We start from the raw sequence: 11,333 nt of genomic DNA on the forward strand, positions 1-11,333 counted from the left end.
AATACTAAAAAATAGTTTCACAGCATACCTGTAGCTAGAGCATATCCAGTTACCTATTTTGCAGGTGTGGCCTTCTTTATTAGTGTGTTTATTGTGGAATTTAATTCATTAGATAACTAACGTGGACTATAAATACACGTGCAACTTTCCAGCTGATATGAAGCAAAAAGTTGATAAATAATGCTGCAGTATAATTTTAAAAACAGAACTAGTGAGCCTTCAGGCTATTTTTTAATCATTTATTTTTGTTTATTCTGTAAAGACTATTTTCATTTTTATTTTTTTATCTATATATAAATACACTTGGAAGAGAAACAAACAGCATATTTATAAAAATTTTTGATGGGGACCAGCTTGTAACTGTTTTGAGACTGTAATTGCTCTAAAGATGGACAATACCCACTGTTTCATTACTTCTGCAACTGAAAAAACTACTACACATTCATATCATATTTAATGAAAATTAAACTTATCTCTCTGTGGAGGTAACAAGACTCTCAAAACTAACTTTTAGGTTCACTTTGCACAAAGGGGTTTTGTCACTAAGAATTTACAACACCGCAAGCTAGGGTAAAGGCATCTTTGTGGCTGGCATATGCTGTAGTTTCAGATATAAGCCAAGTCTTGGGGCATTCTCAATAGATTTGAAAAATCCAACTGTTTGGCCAACAACCTAGTATGAATACATGTACGTATGATATACATATAGCATAACATGATATACATGTTCACAGATACTATCTGCATGTCATACAAGAGAATGTCACACAACTTAAAACTAGACAACCACAATTTTCATCAGAAATTCTTTAAAACCCAGAGTTAGTGTAATAGTGTTCTATCATTAGGCAACTCCTACAAAAAAGGATAAATGACATAGTGGGAAAAGAAGTGGAGAAAAGGTAGGAACACTAGATTCAGGTCTTGCTTCTTCCTCTACCAAGTAGAAGAGTTACCCTTCATAAGCCAAGCAGAACCCAGTTCTGTACCTACAAAGTGTTGGAAAAGAATCTGATCATCTTTAAGACCACAAAAAAAAAAAAGAAATTCTCTGCCCTTAAATTCAATTTTAAAAATCAAGTTCACTTTAAAGAGAATATACAGATATATAAGGAAATTTCTCACATGCTACATTAGATGTTTATCTATATAGGAGACAGGTGTCAAACAAACAAATTAAAAAAAAAAAAAACCACTAAGGCAAAGGGAAACTTTAACTCACCAGATTCCATCTGTTACATCTGAATTCATGCATAATTGATTATCCATGACTGGTAAGTTCTTTTCTCACTAGCCGACCACAGTTTTCTAAACATTATGTATTAAATCACCAGTAAAGTAGACTACATTTCAGAAACAGCAAGGACAGAATAAGAATATTTTAAATGAAAAATTACATGCCAGTTAATAATAATACAGCTGACCTATGTTTAAGGGAGAGAAATTTTAATCATGTGCATATTAAATATTAATAACCTATTCTGTTATTGTTATAATAAGGTTAAGTAGGCTTCTCCATGCTTAAGGAAAGAGGGACAACTAGGAATGCACAATAGTGCAAAAAGATACAGAGACGGGAGACAGACATAAGGAAAATGTGTCAACAATAAACAAGAGGAAATGAAAAAGAAGGAAAAGATGAAGGTGGAAACTAATCTCTATGTGTCATTATGACTGCCAGAGTACTGGCAAAGAAGCAGCATCCTTTTATTTCAATTTTAATCATTTCTGAATTTTAATACCCGGCTCCTTTTGTAATTCTCCTGGCATTCCCCATATGCCTCCATCCCAGCCAAAACACCAGTGTAAATGAAATGGCAGGCAACCACACCACTGATGTAGCCTCCCCAAAGAACCTACCAGGTGACCAAAAGCAGAAAAAGGTATGTCTACCTTACATCCCTGAGGACGTCCAGCCAATTAACTGGCTGAATGTTCTCTATGTTCTTTAATTTTGCAAAGAAGGACAGTAGTTAGGTAATCCACAGATAGAGAATCATTAAAAAAAATAAAACAAGCAGGGAGTAATACAATAATCAGTGACCATCAGGGCCTGGAAAAATGAGTTTGCTCTCACTGGCACTAAAGGAGCATCACATGATTATTTAATTACAGCTCTAATTTTTGTCTCGTGGATGGCAACATATCAACAATTAATAGGGCAAATAGAGGAGACTGTTTTTAAAGAGACAGAATGTGCATGATAATGGAATAGGTCACACAGCAGTGTACTGCTTCAGGAATACTTTTCTTTGTGTAACTAACACTGTCTTGTAAAGCGCCACACACATGAAAATCAATTTAAAGAGGAAGTGTCTTTTTTAAAGATAACTTTCATAGAATGGCCAGAACTTTTCAGAATGTTTTAGATGCACCTAACACAACCCTTAAGGAATGGAGTGAAATCTTCATTAATATAAATACCCTAACTCTCAAAACATTTTAAAATAATGGCTACAGCTACAATTAAAAAAATATCTATTTATGCAATTAATCATGGCTGATATTTATCCAGTGGGGTCCTGAAAAAAATCATTATTGTAGAAGAGAACAGATAGAGGTCAATCAGACTTGGGCCACGTGGTATTTTTGGCCCCAGAATATCAGAAAAACCATTACATGGTAGCCTAACTGCAAGGACCTCCAGGGAGTGCTCTGTGCTTATACCAGAATAGGTTGTTACCACAACTGAACACCAAAGGACCATGAACCTAATCAGACAGACTTTGCCTCATCCTCAAGGTCAGTGAGGATAAAACAAACCCCAGTGCTACTGTCCAAAATGACAGAGCACAGAGAGAAAAAAACACTCAATTATCCAGAACACGGGCATGTGTAGATTAAGTGTGCAGATAACCCGAGTAAAAACAGAAAATTAGAGAGGAAAGTCTTTTCCCATTAAACCATATCAGCACAAGCTAAATTCACTATTTTATTATTAATTTAGCAAATCTTTAACGAGTGCTCTCCACGCAAGACAGAACACTAACTGCGAAGCTTCTACTGTTTTCTATAACACAGACATGTACCTTACGTTGAATTTTTTTTCTTGTAGTTGAATACCTTGTAGAAATAAATAAGGGCAGCACCTAAAAATTTGTAAAGTGGGAATCCTAGTGCATTTTTAAGTGCTGTATTACAAGGTCAACATATCCAGATTCACCAAGGGAGTTCAAATAGTTAACCAATTTGATAGAACTGTCTAAGGCAGGCTCAGTCCAGCTTTAAACCTCACTAGTTTCAGTCACGCGTTGTTCTGCCATACGAGAAGCCAAAGCAAAAACCTAGGCTTTAGATTTGGAAAATAAAATATTCTTAGAACTACTGCTATGATCAATTGCTCAAACGTATCTTAAAGATCAGGTTACAGAGAATTGTAAGAAAACATAGCTTGGCTCAAGAAACAGTGACTAAAACGATTCCACAAAGAGTAGTACTAAGAGGTGCTAAATCAACTCAATAAGCTTTTAATGGCTTATGTTGGCCAAAGTCATCACAAAACAAAAATGTAGGCATCTCAAAATACAATGTGGGAAGGCTAAAACTACTGAGGGACTCTGATTTCTAAAGCCACTGGCAAAAGTGATCAAGCCAATGCTAATTACAAAGAAAGAAAGGAAGAGAAAAAAAAAAAGAAGAAAATTGAAAAGCTTACATCCCAGTGAAAAGTTTTAAAATAAAGTTGCTTTAGCAGAAAACATTCTGATAATTCTGGACCCCAAATCTGACTCCATACATTCTAAAAGACTATTTTGAAAAGAGTCTAGCAAGCAGCAGCTTGTATGTAAGAGTATACATCATTCTTTTTTAACATGACTGTTAATACACAGTTAACATGTCTCAGAAAAGGCTGTAATTAACTGTCTACTGCGCCAATAACACTAATATGTGTACAGTATTATTAAAATACAATGACTCCTTACAAAGTAAGACTGTCATTTTTAAACTTTTAAGATAATGTTCTAAATTGTTTTTGAGTCCTCTTAAACCACCCCAAAGAGAGCCCACCTCTAAGAAAAAAATTTTAAAGCACAGTTATTAAAATATTGTGCCAACCTCTCAGAGCCTGGAGAAATCTGTCTACTATTAGAACATCTAGGTATCATTTATTTCAGTTGGTGAAAATATAGTGAGAAACACTTGGATTATTTTATTAATTCTAGATATTCTTTTAAAATTTAAAACTGTAAGCATTTGAACTGAGTGTTTTCTTTACTGATAAAATATTTTTATCAGTGAACAGGAAAAAAAGGTCTGCTATATCAAGAATGATCACATAGCCCTGTTGTTAATCCCCAGTGATTTCCATTGTCTGGTTCACTGGAACAGGAAAACTCAATTGCATTCAACATCAAACAGCTAATTATGGACACACTATATTCAAGACTATCTCAAGTTTAAAAGATATCTGCATATACTAGGTTCTATTTTTATTTATAGTATTTATTACAATAAAATATTTACAACAGAAAACCTCTTTTACCTTAAAGTCCTTAACATTATAAACATTAAAAGGCCAAACTGTCTTTTGCATGCTCTTAACAGCATATCAGAAACCACGGAGTAAGACTAGAAAAGAACCTCTAGCAATCAACTCCACTATATGCCCAGCTTCCTGGAAAACTGCATCTAAAGAGTTCCCCCTCTCACAGATTACTGACTACCTTTTCTTTAAATATCTCAGGGAAAGAAGATCTAGTAATTTCTCCTGGGAGCTTTCTACCACATTTCACCACCCAGAGTAGAATTCACACTGCAGAATTTCTGCTGGTATCTGGTCCCAAATCATCTCTCGCTGAGAAAAAGCAACATCCCAACACAGAAACCTCCCCTGGACATTAAATGCTGGTCTCTCCCTGTGGCTACAGCCCTGATTCCCCATATGGAACTTTTCTGCCACTTACCCTCCAAATATCAGAGGCTGCTCTCCGAATCTAGCCCTACGAGAGAGCTCTCAAGAAGTAGTCTTTGACGAGGTGACAATGACGAAGTTCTCTCTGGCACTGCTAGCAAGGCAGAAGCATCCCCAAATGAGGTGGTTACCAGTTGCCTGTGAAGCAGCTGGACCATTACTGCAGTTCTGAGGGTACGTCACAAATCAGGTCATAGCTCTGGGTAGAGTCCACCCACTTCACCGGGTACAACGCCCTCCATTTCCTGCACACCTGGGGGGAAGGGGTGCCAAGGAAGGGGTGGAGGGAAATGCAGGTCCACAGACATCCGAGCAAAGGCAGGACCAAGTGCAGCCTGACATCTGCTTCTTCTGCAAGCATCTCCGCTTCATGTGGGGGACCTGCACCCCTAAGGTGCAGCCACAACTCGTGCCACAATACGCAGGCTCTCCAAGGAGTGATGAGTGTAATAAAATATTGCACAGTTAAACATTGTATCCAGCAAGATCGTTTCTCCACTGGAAACTGAACCAACTCTTAATGTTTGATTACAAGACACTTCACTACCAAACATCAAATAACTGGACTGAATAAATTGCAGCTGAATCTAGGGACATAAATGCTGGGGTACCGGTTAACTAATTTTCATCTCTCACAACTAAACTGGATCACCACATAAGCTAAATTACATCCTTGAGAGTCCATTGAAAGAGGTGATGAGAATTTCTATTTACGAACCTTCAGACAGCAACAACTGTGGAAGTGATACAGAATAACTTGAAAGAATAAAAATAGGCCAATATGCTGGAGAAATGCTACGCTACTAAATCTCACCCTGAATATATATACACACAATCTGTATCTATTTACTCTGAAATGAAATATCTGATCTTAAAAAAGACTTAAAAAAAAGTAAACAGCAAAAGGTACCGTTGGCATAAGTTCAAAAGTACTAAATAATGTGTGTTAATGTGTTGATCACACTCTATGAAGACATCAAGTTGAAATAGACTTACCATTGAGAATAACACTTAGGAATGATATATAAATTACCACAGTAGACACTTTTTCTTTGGGAGAGAAAGAGAAGAACCTTGTGTAACAGATTTGATTTACATGCTGTATTAAGACCACATTCTGCTCTGATGTCAATGGAACATGTGATTAGAGATTAACAACCGTGTGTACAGGATGAGCGTAAGAGCTACTTACAGAGCATACTCGAAAACGAGCACTTTCTCAAGTTAATAATAAGTTTTGGAATTCAACGTTAACAGTATTTTGAAGTTTCTAGGGGTCTCCAAAGAGAATGGGCTTTCAACTTAAGAAGAAAAACAACAAATGCATTTAGTATTGTCAAAAATTTGAAATTCACGGTTGGCAGATTAAACAAAAAGACAAAGGAGGCAAGAATATTTTCAGAGGAAAGTTAACAGTATTAATCAATCAATCAATGTGTCCCACTTTATACTCATATTTGCAGACCTCCATTAAAACCTGAAGCGTTCCATCTATGGCTTGGAATAGAAGACACTTTATCAAAGTTATTATCTAAGAAATCAAATAGTTGAAGTTATCTCTTTGGAATTCTGTAGAGAGTTTAATTTAGCAAACGTACACTTGAATGTGTCTGAACATATTTGTCTTGAGGTTGCTCTACGATGACTATTTTAAGTGGCATGTGGAGTCTTTGGGGATTTGGATATTATAGTTGAAGTATGCAAAGGAAAAATGTATAATATTTCTTTCAACTGATTCTCGCAGGACAAAACATGAGAAGATAAAATGACTCTTTTTAAAACTTTAGCCACTGGGAAATGGTAAGAAAACTCCTCTCGACCCCTACCCCCAACCAGGAAGAGTCTAAAGCCCTGGATTATTGTACAGGTAGATGTTAAAGTGGAGACAGAGCCGTTATTTAGTGGTGACAGGAATATAAATACGTGCACTAACCTATAAGCTGGTATTTACTTCAGGAAGGTAAGTAATATTTTTCCTCTGATTGCTGAGCTGTCAGTTTAATGCAGCGTAAATAAACAGTAGGTGCCTGCTAGCTTGAAGTAGGAAGTGTTCATTCCACACGAGGAACAGATTACTGAAGCCTGATGCTCATCGTGCTGAAACACAACTTTCATTTTACCAGAAAATACACCCTACCGTGGAGGATTTTCGTGCCTGATCTATTAATTAACTTAACTCTGTTCTGTCAAAATGTAAACCAATTTGTTAAAAGCATCCCAGAGTTTGGGAGTTTGAAAACCAACTGGAAACGCAAGAAGGATGACTGTTCTGTAATCTGATCACAAATGCTAAAAATGACTACTTAGTATAATAAGCAGAAACTATACCAAACCAAAAGAGACAAAGAACATATTTAAATAGAGAATTCAATCATCTCAGTTACCGAATTTACTCAAAATCCTCCTCCTTTGCTAATTAAAAGCAACTGGCACCTTTCATATTTTGCAACCTTGTGCTACTTAGGCCTGTTCAATATGTATGCTTCTTCTGCTCTCTGAAATATCTAAAGGTAAACCATTCATAAAAATCCGATCACATTCTTTAATTCTAATCAAAAGATTACTGAACTCCCCTGAGAGAAGTGGCAAGTATGAAGAGCAAATGATGATACCCTTCCTAACAGCATTCATGTAAAATGTGGTTTTCTTCCCATTTTCTACATACCACAAAGCTCTGACAGTATAGAGCAACTCAGGTTCTCCTTATACATAAGCACAAAGCAAAATATCTCCTGGCATCATTTAAGATGAGAACTTACCTTATCTAAAAAGTATAAAAGGTAATTTGGGGAGGTTTCTATTTAAAACCTGAACAAATTCTGATCATTAATCAGTGGACTGTAAAAGTCAAATGCAAAAAAACCCAATATTTTTGCATCTGACTACAACAGGTCCAGACAGAGTCTGAAGATCGATTCCGTCATATGCATTTATTTTATACACTTCATCAGTCCCAGGTACGAATATGACACAAGAGTCATCCGAGACAACACGTCTTAGAAGAAAAGATGTGTTTGTGTAAAGGGCATATCTGTGTATGGCCCTTTTGGAAATTTACAGAGCAGATGAAAAACCACCAGAGTGCTTTATAGAGTCCCTGCTGTATATCCATGTTGTATTTAGCTTAACAGTGTTTGTAACCAAAAGGTTTTAACAATAATGAGGAACAGGTGCCTGTCACCTGACCTTTTAGGCCTAATTTACAATCCGCAACCTGTCACATGAAAAAAATCATTGAAAATCTCTCCCAGATATTTCAGTCTTTGCTAATTTAATGCAAACTTGCCTAACCATCATTTAGCACATCATCTTATTCAATCGCAGGTTCATATAGCTTGGCAACAGACTTCTTTGCAGAAATAAACCATTATTCATTTTGTTGTTGTTCTTGTTTAAGATGCTGAGAGACAAAAGAACTCCTTTTGTAGATTATCAACCAAAGAATATATTAATTTATTACAACAACTGAACAAAAGGCATTCCTTTGGAATACTTTTACATACAAAGAACTATTATTTATTACATATTTCAGCTTGTGGGAAAATGAAGAATGCATTGATTCTGGAAATAACTATTCAGACTTTTGGAAGTTCTTTAAGTCTTCTTTCTCTGCTGATATTTTTTTTTCTGCTTCCTCCCTTCATTCCCCCCCGCCTTGTCCCCCCATACCCACACCCCCCACATTTTAGGGCAGTAGTACTTTAGGAAGGAAATCCCTATTTGTTCTTTTTTCATCCATCATTTGTATTCATTATTTAGAAAGGAATACAAAATTGTGCAGTGATTCTTATTTCTCTTGTATAATCTTGTTACATGCAGCCATACTCAAATTTAACAATGCTTTGTATTTTATAGCTACTGTTTACATATTATGTATTACATATGACTGAACGACTCTACATTTAAAATATTGTTTCCATTAGGAAGAATATGAAGTAATAAGTGTCAAATGGAGATGAAGAATAAACATGCCTGGTATATTTATAAAATGTATAGTCATTTAAAATGTGCACAAATAGGATACATATTTTGCTACTGTTACATTTTATATAGAATACACATTGTCTAAAGTGTATTTAATAATGTGCCTAACCGAGTTAGTTAAAGTATTTATGTCTGGTGATTGTGTTAAACACTTGGAGAGGTAGTGAAAGATACAGCCAGTTACTCCTGCTAACTAAAGTTGAGATTATGCGCTTATTATAACCTTTTCTAACAATGTGAGAAAAACAGAGTAAATATATTAAAATTGTTTCACAACAGATGCTTAGGTTGTTAATATTTAAGATGCCTATTCATGCTATTCCTGTCTGCACATTTGTCAAAAATGTAAGCCTGAATGCTAATGTTTGCCAGCAGACTGGAGCAGCCAGTATACGAATGTACTACTGTTCTACTAAAATAATATGGAATAGAAATAAAGGACCGCTGCTAAATCATAGCACGAGTACCACACAGCAGATTAAAGGTCTTTAGAGCAAACACCTCAACCTTGGCTTTCTCCAGTCTTAGTTTTTCCCCCCCCCCCCCCAGCTACTTTTGACGACAGAATAAATCTTAATTCCTGACATCTCAGAAAAATCCACTTTAGATTGGGTGTAAATTTCAAGAAAGTTTCAGCGGGATGAGTTACTCTGTCAGCAGTACAAACACTGTAGATTTCAGGGACTGCTTAGGACAAATCCTGACACCCAGCAAGTCGCATTTTACTCATTCTTACCCCCTCTTCTGTCCTCTTGGGAAACTCAGGTCCCCTGGCCTCCCAGGACGGACCCCCAGCCAGTCGGGGCAGAAAAGTTCTCTCCTGAGAACAGGACGTCTTTAGCTTTTCTGTCTCTTTACAACCTTGTGGAGTCCAAGTCTTAACAGCATTTGCCTGGAAATCCGGAATGCTGCTGAGAAAGTTCGCCCAGGAAAGGCGCAGAGGTCCAAGCTGCCAACCAGGGCACTTTTGAGAGGCGATCCGGTGGTTGACGCTTGTAAGTGAAATTTGCTACGCTCTAATTAAGGTCAGGGCCAAAATCTCCAGCAAGAGCCCTAAGCCCCTCTCCGTCTTCTGGGGTCGCCCCCAAGAGTCCAGCTCGGTGGATTTCCCCAGTACGCGCCTGTCACTCCCCGGACCTGCCACCCGCCTGCTTTGTCCTTCTCATCGTGGTGGTCCAAACCCACGCTCCGCCGCCTCGGGAGCCTCGGTAGTGGAGCGCTCAGAGAAGGCCGCCACGCTCGGGTCGGGGCCGCAGGAGGGAGACACGGCGCGGACCCCGAGGCCGCACCTGTGATGTCTCTGTCCCTGCAAAGAGGGCAGCACCTCTTCCGGCCTCCAGCCCAACTCCAAACCCACATTCCCTCCAGCAGCGCCTTCAGGACCGACCTCACTACAACCGGCGAGGGCTCGAAACGCGGACTGCCGCCCCTTTCAAACTCCCGGCTCCAACTTGAACCCCCCGGGGCCCGAGTGGCTCCCGGGATGGAGGAGTTGCCACAAACTTCCCAGGCCCCTCTCTCCGCCACTGCTCCCAACCAGCCGCGCCGGCGGGGGGCGGAGGAAGGCGCAGATGGACCGGGGAAGGATGCTGAGCTTAACTTGCGATCCGGCGGGGGAACGTTTCCACTCCCCAGCCTACTCCGCCCGGCCCCGTGGCGCACAGAGAGGGTCTCCCTTTCCCCGTGTGCTTCCTTCGGTCTTTTCGATCCCCCTTTTCTCTTCCCAAAGGGGTTCTACCGATGACCTTAAGGAGTTTGTTCAGCCAGGGTCTGTCGGGCAGGTGTGTGTGAGGGTGTCCACACCCCGAGAAAGAACGAATGGCATCTTCAAGTCCCCCGTCCCGGGTGCTCTCCCTCACTCTCCTGGCCACCCCTCCGGATCTGGCCGCGCGCGAGAGAAGGAGCTCGGAAGACCCCTGTCCCCGGGCGCCCACGAGAGGGGAGCCGAGTCGCCCCAACGACGGGCACCGCGGGTGGGTGGGCGCTACGGTGAAGTTTAAATCGATTCCGAAAAAAGAAAGACAGAGATAAAAGGTTAAGAGTAGGGGCCAAAAAGAAAAAAGAGAGAGAGAGTGGCAAAGAAGCAGAACTCACTCAGGCATGGGCGTTGGGGGCGGCGGTGGCTGTCGAGCACGGCCCGAGACCAGGCGCAGCTTCCCGGGCGGGCGCGGCGGCGTCGGACTTCCGAGGCGGCGGCTTCTGCCTCTGGTGCCGCCGCCGCCGGAGCTGCGGCTGCCGCGGAAGTTAATTGCAACTTGACTTTAAGTTGTCTTCTTTTCCCAACCGAAGTGGGCGTTTAAAGGGGAGAGAGAGGCGAGGAGCGAGCTAGCGAGCGCGCGGGGCCGAGGGAAGGAAGGGGGGGGGAGGGAGGAGATGTTAACGGGGGGAGGGAGGGGGTGGCGGCGGGGGCGGGAGGGGGAAGGGGCCGGCGGGAGTC

General features: G+C 40.1%; 1 protein-coding gene across 2 annotated transcripts in view; it reads right to left on the reverse strand.

The window, feature by feature from the left end:
• Window positions 1-11,176, reverse strand: part of SATB1 (SATB homeobox 1) — a 97,607-nt gene extending 86,431 nt beyond the window's left edge. The window contains exon 1 of one of the 2 annotated variants that reach the window (XM_030876352.2): window positions 10,991-11,176. The gene's annotated coding sequence lies outside the window, so the exon portion shown is untranslated. Of the gene's footprint in view, window positions 1-4,904; window positions 5,015-10,990 lie in introns of those variants that run through there. The other variant, XM_030876353.2, reaches the window with a different exon arrangement.
• Between the last annotated feature and the right edge of the window lie 157 nt (window positions 11,177-11,333).

The sequence above is a fragment of the Globicephala melas genome, chromosome 4, assembly GCF_963455315.2.
Source record: "Globicephala melas chromosome 4, mGloMel1.2, whole genome shotgun sequence".
NCBI lineage: Eukaryota > Metazoa > Chordata > Mammalia > Artiodactyla > Delphinidae > Globicephala > Globicephala melas.